Raw genomic sequence first — 14,661 nt, 5'->3', positions numbered from 1 at the left:
GATTAGATAAAAGATAATGTGATGTAACTATGTAAGTGTGATGCAATATAAGATTAATTGGAGTGAGTGATTATGAAAGTATGAATGGCTGCCCTAGAACATGCAAAAACACTTCCCTCATGCCCTCAAAATTAGCAGCCAAGTACTTTGGATCAAACTGTCCGTGATTTAGATTATGTCCCTAAAGGTTAAAATCCTTAATTTTTTTAAATTAAATTAAGCACTTTTATACTTTTATTAAATGACTATATAACTTTATAATAATTACTTAAATAATTTTTTTAACTCAAATTTATATAATTAAATTATGTCTTCGAAATAAATTACACACGCGCTGTATAGAAATCTAATTCAAAATTAAGAAAAACTATAAAAACTTGCAGATTAATTTTTCCATAAAAAATCCACTCAGACATTTTTAATGTCAATTCTTTTATCTTGGCAAGTTCGTTCTTAAATTATAACCAAGTGATATAATCAAATCTACTAAAATGAAATTTCACTACTTTTATTTAGAAATATCCCAAATGAAATATAATTTTCATACGCAATTCTCGATAAGAAAAAGTTTGGCTATGATCTCTAAATGAAGCATAACAAATATTGGCAATATACCTCATGAAATCTCTAGATTGGAGAAATGAGTTGCAGGCCATCGCCTGATCTCGAGCAGATGAGAATGATGAAGATGACTCTGAATTTTGTTTTGGACTCGGCCAGGCTTCAATTAGAGTTTTTTATTATGACTGTTTGAGTGGCTATTGGGAGCAAAGGGCCAAATTGAAATGGAAGACTGAGGGAGAGAGATATACCAAATTCTTTCATGCTATGGTTAATAGAAGGAAAGCTAGAAATTCTTTAAAGATACTTTTTAATGGTAGAACTACTGCACCTATTTTTCTTTCTAATGGCATTTGACAAGGAGATCCATTATTTCCTTATCTGTACATTCTTGCAGCCAGGGGCGCAGCCATTAATTAAAATTTTAAATATCTATTATAACCAAGAATTTATAAAATAGAAAATATTAGACAATAAGTTATATATAATTACATAAAAGGTTAAAAAATTTGAAAATAAAAAGAGTGGAATCTCATATATGGTATAATATTGGTTTCAAGAATACAAAAAATAAGTTTTATCCCACTAGGTGGGGTCGGTTACATGGATTATATGATGTCATTGTACTCTATCATTTATTAAGCTTTTAAAAATATTGTTAATTAAAAAGTCTCATTCAACAACTTTCAAAAGTATTCCTCTACCATTCTTGACAGAGCTCAAAGTCATCCATTCCACTCTTCTCCCAAGTGCCTCCCGTGGTCTTCTTTATATATGTCCGAATTACCTCAAATGATTTATTAGAGGTTGGTGGAATAACTATCAAAAATTTATTAAAGTTTTTATTTTTTGTATACAAATCCCACCTGCAACGCGGGTCCACCTTGCTTGCAGCTAATCACCTTTCAAGGCTGATTCTTCATAAGTAAGAGGTTGGTTTACTTAGAGGCATTCAGATTTCTGTGGACTCTTATTCTATTAATCATCCTTTATGCAGATGACTCAATTTTGTTTTTTTGAATGTAACAATTCAAGTTTAATGTGGTCTTGGAAGTTTTACACACTTTTAATAGATGGTTTGGCCTTGAAAGTCCTAATTTCTCTCCTGATTTGAAGAACTATGTATCTCAGAATTTTGGCATTCCTATATCAAACAGACTTGGCTAGTATCTTGGTACAATTGCAAAATATGCGACAAGGCATACAATCCTCATGATTCGTGTAATGACAAGCATATATACAAGTGGCATAATTATTTATTCTTAATACTCTTGTCCTTACGTTCTTCCTTTCTCCTCTAATTTACCTTTTTTAAAATATCAATGCTTAGCCTTGATTAATTAGTTTCCACCTAACTAATCCAATTAAACATAATTCGAATTTGAGATGGTTAAAATGAAATCTACCACAATTGTAATATATATTCAACCGAATGTACTACCGGCCAGTTTGCAGATTGAATGGTGGCTGAGGTGGGACCCATGCAGAGAAGACTTGGTTTGTGAAGGTCGTCGTCGTCTTTTAAATCCTTGGCTTGCCTTACTGTGAACCTCTTAAAGCGTCGACGCAGCATTACTTTAGTTTTAGGATATATGTTCATCACGAGCGCCATCAAACAACGCATTTCTCAATTCAAAGGTATGATTCATCATTTTAATACATTTTCTATTTCAAAAGGACTTTGCTGTTTTTGTACAGACAGATCCCTCTTGCTCCACTTTCTGTCTGATTCGGCCATGTGTTTAAATATATATTATCTCTCAGTGTTTTCTTCGTTTAATTTGCTCTTGCCGTTGCATTCTTGTGGTTTACATCGGTTTTGCCTTTTGTTTTTCAATTTTTTGTTGTGTATATACTTTAATTTCTTCTCGCTCTTGATCCATTTTTCTAATTATTGCGTTGCTGACCCGTTAACTTGAATGATTATTTGTAATATGTACTGTTCTCTTTTCGTTTGTATACATGTTAGTGTGAGTTTAATTTAATTTCTAGTTCTGTAAAAGTTCTTTTTTCAAAATTCCAATCGTCAAAAGTTCATCTATTTTTTAATATATTTTTTTCAAAAATTAGTTCAGAAAACTAAAAATTATTTAGATAATATAAAGAATAAATTAAAATTAATTCCAATTCACGTTTTAAAAGATACTCAAAGATACTTTTACCAAATCAACTTGTGTTAGATCACAAATGAAGTTTCCGATAAATATAATAAATTCCCAAACAACATTTGTATTTAGATGCATGGCATGCTGGAAGTACTTTTTAAATAGAAAAAGTTATATCCAAATATAGCCTAGTCTTTCTTTTTTCGTTACAAAAGGGAAAAGAAAACAAACAAGGCTAGTGAGTCAGTCTGCAAAATCTATTTTGCCCTATTTCCATAGCATCATCCTGTAGAAATCGGTTCATAGCATCCAGTGGTTCTTCCATGACATGAAGTCCATAATTCATTGTCAGTGCATGAAATGCCAGAAGTATGCACACTTGTTGCCCTCGCAATAGATATGTGTGAAAATTCCACGTTCTAGTTCCTAACCAAGAGGTGATTAATCTGGGAAAAAAGATTGCTGTGTGAATTTGTAGATGTAGTATCAACAAAGAGGAGATTAACACCCATTAAGCAGTCCACTTAAAGTTTGACATTTCAGAAACCTTGATTCCATGCCAAAGATAGGCCATCTAACACTGCCCACAATTCCACATGTAGCACGTTACACAAGCCAATATTACAACAGCACCCTCCAAGCCAATCCCTATTCAAGTTACGTATTAGACATGCAGCTCCTGCACATCCACTTGAAGACTTCATAGCTCCGTCACAGTTCAAAGAGATCCAATCATCTGGTGGTTTGCGCCAGAAAATATTTTGTACAGAATTTGTTTTCCCCATCCCTAAGCTGTAGCAGTGATGCACTCACTATCCGTGTAAAGTCAAAGAGAGCCCTAACCTCTTCGATCAGTTGGAGGCCTTGAGCAGCCATCTATTGAAATATGAACTTGTTCAGAGCTTCCCAGAGTCTCTAACAAATTAGTCCAAATTTAGATGCCCACTCAATACTGATGTTTTTATCGGGAGTGATTCCTCTAAGGTTGTTCATCATCCATTATTCAAAAGAACCCTGCAAGAAGAGATTAGGTCTGTTAGAAGGAACAAGATTCTGCCATACCTTACAAGCAAGATCACAGTTCTGCAAAATGTGATCCACATCGTTCCTCATTGATCCATAGCACACACATCCTGCATTAGTAGCTCTATGTCGTCGAACTCTTTTGTCATTAGTCAATAATGCTCCATGAACAGCAAGTCATAAAAACACACGAACACATTGAGCAACCTCTTGTTTCTAAATGATTCTCCACTTAGGGTCTTCTATGGTCTATTCATCCCCCAAAATGAGTTCATAGGCTGATTTCACAAAAAAGGAACCGTCCGTAGTCCTACCCCAAAAGCCGTTGGCGTTACCATCATGAGGACCCAGTGGTTTTTTACCTGCAATAAGGGCTACAACATGGTCTAGTAGATCTCTACAGATCAGATCCCAAGCCCAATTTCCGTCAACATCCACAAAGTTACATACCAATAGAGCAAGTTCATCGCTTGTGATATCATGTGTTGCCAATAAATTGATAGGTCCCACTTTGTCAACCCAGTTATCAACCCACAATTGAACTCGCCTCCCATCTCCAATATCCCATCAGAGTCCTAACTCAACATCACTCTAGATAGTTTTGATGTTATGCAAAAGGAGCGAAGCACTAGATTTGCTACACTGGGGACTAGAGGTGTCATTCCAACCGTACTTATTTCGCAGGACTTTAACCTAAAACAGATCTAGTCGCATGGCCAAATTATATCCAATCTTCATAAGAATAGCTCTATTTTGAGGTTCCAACCATTTTAAACCACTTCCTCCATTATCACGAGCTTGGCAAAAGTCTTCCCATTTAACTAAATTTGTCCTCTTAGCACCCTCAGTAGTGCCCCGGACAAAATCCCAAATAAGATGCTTCACACAGTTGCGCAAGCCTATCGGTAGTTTAGTAGTTTGCATGGTATAAAATGATAAGGCCTATAAGACCGAATTAGCAAGAGTGATGCACCAAGAGTTTGGCAGCCCAGCCAGAAAGTCTTTGTTTAACCTTTTCTTCAATATACCCATAAGTGTCAAGCTTAACCCTCTTATGTAAGAGGGAAACCCCCAGATATTTTCCCAAGTCCTCAGTCAAGATGAAGCCTAAAGCATTGCTACACCAAGTAGCACCATTCCCAGAAACATTTTTAGAAAAGAAAACCTGAGTTTTACTGTTACCAACTTTATGGCCACAACTGCTATAAAAATCATCCAAAATTCTTTCGATTAGACAAATCTGCGTATTTTTTTCTAGAGCCAAAAAGAACTAAGTCATCAGTGAGAAACAAGTGGGAGAGCGAAGTGTCATTATACGTCTCAATTTTATAGAATTCCAATAGCCATCACACACAGATTTTATTAATAACCTGTGCAAAGATGTAGGGAGCGTCATCTTGACGAATACCTCTAGAGGGATGGAATTCCTTAGTTTGTTGGCCATTCTAGATGACTTGTTCTACAGGTCGAGATGCAAACCATAATAGCCCTTGATAAAATTTGCAGGGCAAACCTTCGTCGAGGAGAGTGTCTGCAAAGAAATCCCAGTGGAGATGATCAAAAGCCTTCTCAACGTCCACTTTAATAGCCCTCCAACCTATGTCTCCTTTTTTGTATTTCATAGAATGAATTACCCCTTGAGCAATAATGATATTATCCAAAATTTGCCGGTCAGCAGGGGCAGAACCAGGATTGAAAGTGAGGGGTGGCCAAATTTAAATGTAAGTTGTTTGTAATTTATTTTTTTAATTTTTTTAATATTTAAGAATAAATTTTTTTTAAAATATTACAATAAAACTAACATATAAAGCATCAATTATAAATCTAGTAAGAAAGCTAATATATATGACATAAATATTAAATTTCACTTTTTTACTAATAAAATTTAACATTCATCATGTATCAATAATACTCCTTCCATTTAAAATATAAATCAATTTTAATCGAATTACATTCCCCAATAAATTAGTTAATTGTCCTTAAATTGATACCATTTTTTTATGTTTGTCCTTGAGCGGTCTATTCATTAAGGATTTTTTTTAAAATCATTAATTACACATTGTAAAACTAAAATTACCTTGTATTTATAAATATATAATCTTTTTAAAAAATATCTTATATTTTTAAATAGAGGAAGTATTATATAAATAAGAAAGTATAATTATGTATGTAAGTGAGAGGAGGGGAGGGTAATTTTTTCCTTTTTTTTTTTCTGGTAAGAAACGGTGGGAAGGCCACCCATCCCCATGCACATTACACACATAATATATATATATATATATATATATGAAGGGGCCGGACGATGGAGTTGGGGGGTGGGGGCGCCAAGGCCCCCTCCACAATACACCTAGGTCCGTCCCTGCCGGTCAGCAGTAAAGCTAGATTGGCTAGGAAGGATCAATTCGGTCAACAATCTCTTAAGTCTATTAGCCAGAACTTTGGTAATAACTATATAAAGAACATTGCACAGGCTAATGGGATGGAACTCCTTCAATATCTCCGGATTATCAACTTTAGGGATAAGAGTAATGAGAGTTTCGTTAATTCTGAAAGTATTTTTTAAATAAACCCCTTACCTATATTTTGAAAGGTAGCTGCAGCGAATAGTCTTGGTCGTCGTCGAACTGGAGCTCTTTAATTCTGAACCCTCTTACTCATCATTCTGTCTTGATTCTGTATTTGCATGTTTAGTGCTATGTCTCTGCCTCTCTTTTCGCATCGTTTTCTTCATTTTCTCTCGCCCATGCATTCTTAAAAATTTACAGTAGCTTTCATTTTGTTGTGATCCTAATTACGTTGTGTGATATTATTATCTATTTGCAGTTTTGCCCGTTGTTGTTGAGTCGGCTTTTTCAGTGAACAAACCTACCTGGTACAGAAAAGGCTGTCATTCTAGTTTTATTAAAATTCACATTTTTGTTATGATGACTTAACAAGTATTTTGTTCAGAATTTTTGTTAGGAACTAGTTGTTAATTTCTTAAGGAAATGGTTATTTTATCATAACAAAGTTGTAAATTTTAATATGTTAGTTATTAATGACTATGTTTAGTACATTTTCCAAATTTGTCAATAATGCAATTTTTTTGTCAGGAAGGATTTGTTGATTTTAAAAAACTACTTGTTAATTCCATATAATAATGTCGTGAATCGTTATAAATTAATTCCACATAATAATTTTAATCTTGGTCAAAAAAATCATTATAAGTTAGTTGCTAGTGACAGTGTTTTATCATAAAGGAGTTGCTAATTTCAAAAGGATACTTGTTAAGTTGGCTTCATCCCAATTGGGTTCTCAAGATAAGATGAATTTTGAGAATAAAACGAGAAGAAAAACCCATCATTTATATATATATATATATATATATGAAATGTTTTTTCAAAAAAAAAACAAAAGCTTCAATACACTTAGCTGAAGATGTTCAATTGAATCAATATATGGAGATCTTTTATATGTCATTTATTCTATAATAAAATTTTATTATTAATATTATTAACACATTAAAATTTATTTTTTTATTTGATTGAATAAAAATATATTAAATAAGATTAACTACCTAAGTCTTTCTGAAGAAAAAATTGTCCTGTAGTGTTATTAAAAGTTTATGAATATGTGGCAATAAAGTTAAAGTTAATGAAAACTTGGTAATATACACGAATTCAACAAATGAATTTAGAAAGACAAGCTAATTCATTTCTCATTATAATAACTTATGTTCTTCATTATTGCTTGTAACAGTAAATTAATACTTTGGACCTTGTTTTTAAAGTACGTGTTTACAGTCAGGTAAGCAGTTGATTGAATTTAATGTTAACCAAAAAACTCAATAGAATCAAAGAATTGAATGGTAATAATTAAACAAACAATGAATCACAAAATTATATATACTTCCTCAGCCCTCTAATCTTATTAATAAGTTATTTCCAACATGTTTTATCAAAATCAAGAAAAATCTTATATCATATTAATTAACTCTGTCTAAAAATTCAACAAGTTTCCAACTTTATTCCTATTAAACATAGTGTATATTTTAAAAGTAAAATACTCTAGCATTTAATAGTATGGGCAAAAGGGTAAAGATAAACATGTATAATTATCATTGTCCTATAAATAGGACCAAAACAAATATTCTCTCTACACCCAATAAGTAAGATCAGAAAAGTATATAGTTAGCATAATCTAAAGAGACGAAATGTAAATGAAAGATCTGAACAAAAACAGTTTCTTTTAAGGCTATGGGCAGGAATCAGATATAATGGTTTTGTATGGTATATGGTTTGGGTCTCCTATAAATATAAAAGAAATAAATTGCGAAGCAATAGTGAAAAGAGAGGCACAGTGGCACATATTCTATTTCCTATTCTGTCTCAGTTTAATTGTATTTCAGACAGATTGCAGCCATTTCCATTGACCACCATGGAGCGAGTTGAACCTGCAGAGAATACCGGACCAAGGTAGTGCACGCATTGGCGGACACAAGACCATGCATTGGAGGGACAAACGAGCAAAATATTGAAGCTTGAACTTCATGAGGTCAAAATGTTCAAGTTAATGGAGTTAACAGGGGAAAAAACAAGAAGTGAAATTGATGGCATTTCTTACATGTACTGTTAGCTAGGTTAACCCCTGCTTGCACCATCTCTCGGTACGACTTGATTGCTGCTATCACCATAAATAGAGTTCATGGGATGGTTAAAGTGATGGCGAGCCATGGCACTAAGATTTGAAGAGGAAACAAAACAGCACCAGCTCTGATGAGTGGAACAAACCTTTTAAGGATGGAGAGGTAGGGCTCTTTGCTCTGAACTTCTGCAATCCAACCCATAGCAAAGAGGCTTAGGAATAAAACGCTCTCATAGTGGCGTCATGCTTATTTGAAACTGCAGGCGCAACACAAGTACCCAATGCAGCAAGAAGAAAAAATATGGCAACGTAGACACGTTTGTTGTCTGAACTATAATAAAACGAAGATAAGTTGAATTAGCAAGAATTCATAGAAATTTGATAAAAGGATTGTATGGGAACAATGTTATTGTTCTTATATATGTGCTTCTAATCAAAGCTTGATATAAAAGTTTAGACAATCCAAATATCCGACTTAAATAATGCGTTAACATGCCTCGATTGCCGTAGGGCAGATGATCAGCAGAATCTTTACTTTATAAGATATTTTTAGAGAATAGTAATGCCTCTTTTAACATGTGTGACTCTTTAATAACAGTAATGCCTCGTTTTGTATTTAGTAAACATTAAAATCTTTTTAAAGTGTGTGGAGTAAAAAGAATGAAAAGTAGAAGAGAACGGCAGAAAACAAAAATCAGCTTTGCTTTATATTCTCTTCATCTCACTTTATAAGATATTTTTAGAGGTGATTTGGTTCCAAAATATAAGACATTTATGATAATTATTTTTTTTAATTAATTTATGATAATTATTTTAATATTACCTCTCATTATTTATGTCACACCCTCAAACTAAGGGTATGATAGGCATGAAATATGAGTTACCTCATATTTCATAAGCCTTGATTAACTAAGAATTAAGCTAAAATATCAATATATGTAAGTTATATATAATAATAACAATAAAGTTCATAAGTTTTTAAATATTTTGTAAAAATTTTGGTAAAGTTTTCTCTATAATTTGAACCTCCCAAAATTTTCACAACAATAAAACCTGTTAACAAACCAGTAAGAGGACTAGCTTCATTCTAGTAATTATATAATAACAAAATAAAACTAGGACAATCTATGGTATACGTTGAACACTAACTTACAATTCATAAAATACATTACAAAGTTTCACCAAAAAGCATAAGCACCAGGTGCTTTCCCTTTCCAAAAAGTATAGGGTCCCTCAATGATCCACAAGAGGCATAGGGTAAATTATAATATTTGAGACCAAAGAAATTTCTAGTGAGTAGCGTTCCGATCAAAATTATAATTTTAAAGAAATTTTAAAGAGAATGACTAATAAATCTAATTCAAAATGTCTTTAATGAAATGATGAAATATATACTTAAGCTAACAATAAATAATGATTTGTCTCAACAATATAATTGTGAGATTAAATAATGCTATTAAAGTCACATAAATATTTAAAAATTTGCACAACTCATAAAATATAAACATAATAATAACGCAGTATAATAAAATACTTTCATAAAATTAACAAAAATATGATAAATTTAAATTTAAATTTAGAAGGGCTTTATCAAAACGAATAACGAGCGTGAACATATAGTCTACTAGAGTAAATAACCAATCAAACGTTGACACACAGTCCACAAGGATAAATAACCAATAAGTGTGGCTAGAAGTCACGAAATAATCAAGTGCGGCAAGAAGCCACAAAGCAAGCGCGGCATAAGCCACAAAACAAGTGTGAGTACAATACTCACGAATATTCATCCCTCCATTTCACATGCATTGGCCTGCACAGGGGCTAGTACTTCCTACAAACACCCTGCTTGCTAGGTGTGCCATGGCATGTCAAGGGCTAATAGAATTGTTGTTTGTATCCAGCATTCTAAACTCAGTCCTCCTCAATAAAATCAAACATGTATGGAGTAAGAAAACAATTTCAATATTTTCTCTTTCAAACACTATTCAACCATCATTGTTCATTGTCCAAATTTATCGTTATTTCTTCCATACATGAATCGTTGCATTAAAAATTTTATATCAATATAAAGTTCAGTAATTAAACTACTTTAAAAAAAATATGTCATTTATCATATGTATATTTCAACCGTTACTTATCAACAATATAAATCACCAGTAAGATCAAGACATTTTCATTAATGAGACAATTAATAGAAAAAAATAGGATCAACAATGATATTTATACAATTTATAAACGAATAATAGCAAAATTTAAATAAAGGATTTTATAAATACTTTACTAGAAATTTATTCAAAATGCAACCCACTCACCTTATTGTTTTCCAAAGTTTTAAAACGTGCTTATCTTAATCTTTCACTTTAATTCTAATGGTGCTATTAATTTCCTGACAAAAAAATCATAATTCTAAAATCATTTATCAAGAAATTTTTCAATCACTTACTAGACATTTAAATTCAATCCAAACAATATTAAAGATAATACTCAAACTAATTATGTGTTGTCAGATCTTCAGAGCCAAAATGATTGCTGCCATTTTTAAGTCATGAGTTGGGAAATTTTTGTTCATGTTTCTTAAGTTTCCTAAAAGCATAAGCAATTACTCTTCTACTTTGCATTAGAACACAACCAAGACCAACTCGAGAAGCATCACAATAAATTGCATATCCCCCATTCCCTGATGGCAAGCTTAAGATTGGCGTAGAAGTTAAACAATCTTTCAACTTCTAGAAGCTTACTTCGCACTTGTCACTCCAAACAAACTTCACATTTTTCTGAGTCAATTTAGTTATTGGTGTAACTATCCTTGAAAAGTCTTTTAAAGAAACGACAATAATAACCAATCAGGCCTAGGAAACTCCAAATCTCTATAACTGTAGTAGATCGTAGCCAATTCTGAACTACTTTAACTTTACTTGGATCCACCTGTATACTATCTTTGAATACAACATAACCTAAGAAGATAACTTGATCAAGCCAAAACTCACATTAGGAAAACTTGGCATAAAATTGTTGTTCTCTCAGTGCTTATAATACTAGCTGTAAGTGTTCTTTATGTTCCTTCAAACTCTTTGAGTCTATCAACATATCACTAATGAAAACAATTAAAAACTTGGTTTAAATACTCAGTTCATCAAATCCATGAATGTAGCTAGATCATTTGTCAACCCAAAGAACATTATCAAAAAGTCATAGTGACTATACTGAGTTCTAAATGTTTTTTGTTTTTAAATGTCTTCTTTCTTAATTTTCAACTGATGATAATCTGAACGTAAATTAGTCTTTGAAAAACATTAAGCTCTTGATAACTAATCAAAGGGATTGTCAATACAAGGCAACTGATGCTTACTATTTATACTTACCTTATTAACTTGCTAATAATCCATACATAGTCTTAATAACCTATCCTTCCTTTTCACAAAGACAATCAATGCTTCCCAAAAAGAAGTACTAGGGTGAATAAATCCTTTATCCAATAACCCCTGTAGTTGACTCTTCAATTCTCTCAACTTAATTAGATGATGTTATTTGATAAGGAGGAATTGAAATTGGTTGAGTACCTAGAATCATATCAATAGCAAATTCAATTTCCCTAGTTGAGCTAGACTAAGCAACTCATCAAGAAAGACATTGAAGAATTGTTTCATTTCAAAATTTGTTCTAATTCTTGGACATTCCTCACCAATGTCAATTACCATTGGCAATCCTTCAACAAAAGTTGCAGGGCCTTCAGGACCAAAATTAAATCAGTTTTTCTATGTGGTTTTCTTGTAAAACAAAAGGAGTTTCTCTAGTTTCAAGTTGCAAGACAAGAAGCTGACTAATTCATGCCCAAAATTACAGCAAAATCAATCACATTTAATGTAATCAAATCAACCAGGGTTACTCTACTTTCAAGAAATACTTTACAAGACTTGTATCCTTGCAAAACTAAGAGATTCTCCCACTGATGGTAGCAACCAAGCAAAGGATTATCAAGTTTAGTTGTTTAAATCGTTTGAAACTTAACCATTCTATTATATCATAGCATAAAGCTATGCTTGTCCTTGCCCAGAAGATTATCCTCGATTTCTAAATGCTTTTCCTGACATGCCCCTATCAACAAAAATAAGAGGGGCTCCCACTAAAATGGTCAAGCGGGGAGGAGATCACATAGATCCCTAACTAAACACTGATTAACAAGAGGACAATTTCTTCTCAAATAACTAACATGTCTATACTCATAATAAGTACTAGATGCCTTATGACAAGGTCTAAAATGAAGATTCCCACAAGTAGCACAATGAGGTCTAACATAGCTTGGTTGATTCAACGCTGATTAAGATTGTGGTTTAAAATTCCATAAACTACATCTAAAAATTAGAGAACTAGTAGAGAAAGAGGCATAATATACAAGCATCTCAGGGTTCGGCATCTCTAGTCAATGCCTTAAAAAAATTAATGGGTTTTCTTCCTCATCAGTTCCAAAGAAAGCAAGAGGATTTGGCTTGATAAAATCAATCAACTTCACTAAAGCTATCTCTTTTCTAACTTCACTATAAGTTCCCTCTCATGTACCATACTTAGATAATGAAGCACCCTTAAGAGATTTGAGATTTAAAGGCTCAGTCTCAGATAAAATCTTCTAATTATGCATATGACCTTGCCCTCAACCACTAAGGAGCAATTCATTATGTAGAACAGAAGAAGTATCAGATGTTCTACTACTACTAGAACTTCTACCAGAGGGACAATGCTTAGGTGGCATTCTCACTATGCAAGGAAATATAAGAAATATTTAGTTCAAAACATAGTAATTATATGGGAAGTATAATAAATAAGGAAGGGAATGACTCTTTTGGAATATCCTAGTAGGACATTCAATAAGTCTCAATTATTATTATGCTTGGGTTCATAATAATAATTGAAACTATAAAGAAGAATCCTTGCTCCACGTAACTAAAGAAGCCAAGGCTCTGATACCATCTATCACGCCTCGATACTAAAGGTATGATCGGCATGAAATATGAGGTAAATTCATATTCTATAAGTTTTGATTAACCAGGAATTAAGTTAAAATATTGATATAGGTAAGTTATATATATAATAATAATAATAAAGTTCGTAAGTTTTTAAATATTTTATAAAAATTTTGGCAGAATCTCTTCTATAATTTGAACCTCACAAAATTTTCACAACAATAAAACCTGTCAACAAACCAACAAGGGGATTAGCTCTATTTTAGTAATTTACATAATAAGAAAATAAGACTAAAATTATCTATGATATACATTGAGCACTAACTTACAATTCATAAAATACATTACAAAGTTTCACCAAAAAAGGTAAGCAACCAAGTGTTTTCCCTTTCCAAAAAGTATAGGATCCCTCAATGATCCATAGGAGATATAGGGTCAACTATAATATCTGATACTAAAAAAAAAATTTAGTGAGTAAAGTTCTGATCAAAATTATAATTTTAAATAAATTTTAAAGAGAATAACTAATAAATCTAATTTAAAATGACTTAATGAAATGATAAAACATATACTTAAGCTAATAATAAGTAACGAGTTGTCTCAACAATATAATTGTGAGATTAAACAATGCCATTAAAATCACATAAATGTTTAAAAATTTGTACAACTTATAAAATATAAACATTTTTCAATAATAGTGTAGTTCAATAAAATACTTTTAGAAAATTAACAGAAACATGGTAAATTTATATTTAAATTTAGGAAGGCTTTATAAGAATGAATAACGAGCGTAAATACATAAATAACCAATTAAGCATGGACATATAGTCCATGAGGGTCAATAACCAACAAGCATGGTTGGAAGCTACGAAATAATCAAGCACGATTAGAAGCCACAAAGCCAGCGCGGCATAAGCCATGAAACAAGCATGAGTACAATACTCATGAATATCCATCCCTCCATTCCACGTGCATTGGCCCGCACATAGGGCTAACACGTCCTATAAATACTCTACTAGCTAGATGTACCATGGCACACCAAGTGCTTACAGGATTGCTGTTACCATCCAACATTCTGAACTTAATCCTCCTTAATAAAATTAAACATGTATGGAGTAAGAAAATAATTTCAAAAATTTCTCTTTCAAATACCATTCAACCATCATTTTTCATTGTCCAAATTTATCCTTATTTCTTTCATACATGAATCATTACATTACAAATTTTATATCAACATAAAGTTTAGTAATTAAACTACTTTAAGAAAAATATATGTCATTTATCATATGTACAGTTCAACCATTACTTATCAACAATATAAATCACTAGTAAAATCAAGATATTTTCACTAATAAGACAATTATTGGAAAAAAATAGGATGAACAATGATA

The 14,661-nt window shown here is 32.2% G+C and overlaps 1 long non-coding RNA gene across 1 annotated transcript; it reads left to right on the top strand.

Moving 5' to 3' along the window:
• The first annotated feature begins 2,132 nt into the window (after positions 1-2,132).
• LOC129289548 (uncharacterized) lies at positions 2,133-8,744 on the top strand. Its single transcript, XR_008588154.1, has 3 exons — positions 2,133-2,199; positions 6,513-6,561; positions 8,081-8,744. It is a non-coding gene; the product is annotated as an uncharacterized LOC129289548 (long non-coding RNA).
• Positions 8,745-14,661: the final 5,917 nt, after the last annotated feature.

The sequence above is a fragment of the Prosopis cineraria genome, unplaced genomic scaffold, assembly GCF_029017545.1.
Source record: "Prosopis cineraria cultivar Desert tree isolate PC_DT_omini unplaced genomic scaffold, ASM2901754v1 PC12, whole genome shotgun sequence".
Taxonomy (NCBI): domain Eukaryota; kingdom Viridiplantae; phylum Streptophyta; class Magnoliopsida; order Fabales; family Fabaceae; genus Prosopis; species Prosopis cineraria.
Note: the sequence above shows the minus strand (reverse complement) of the source record. Positions and strands in the feature narration are given on the sequence as shown.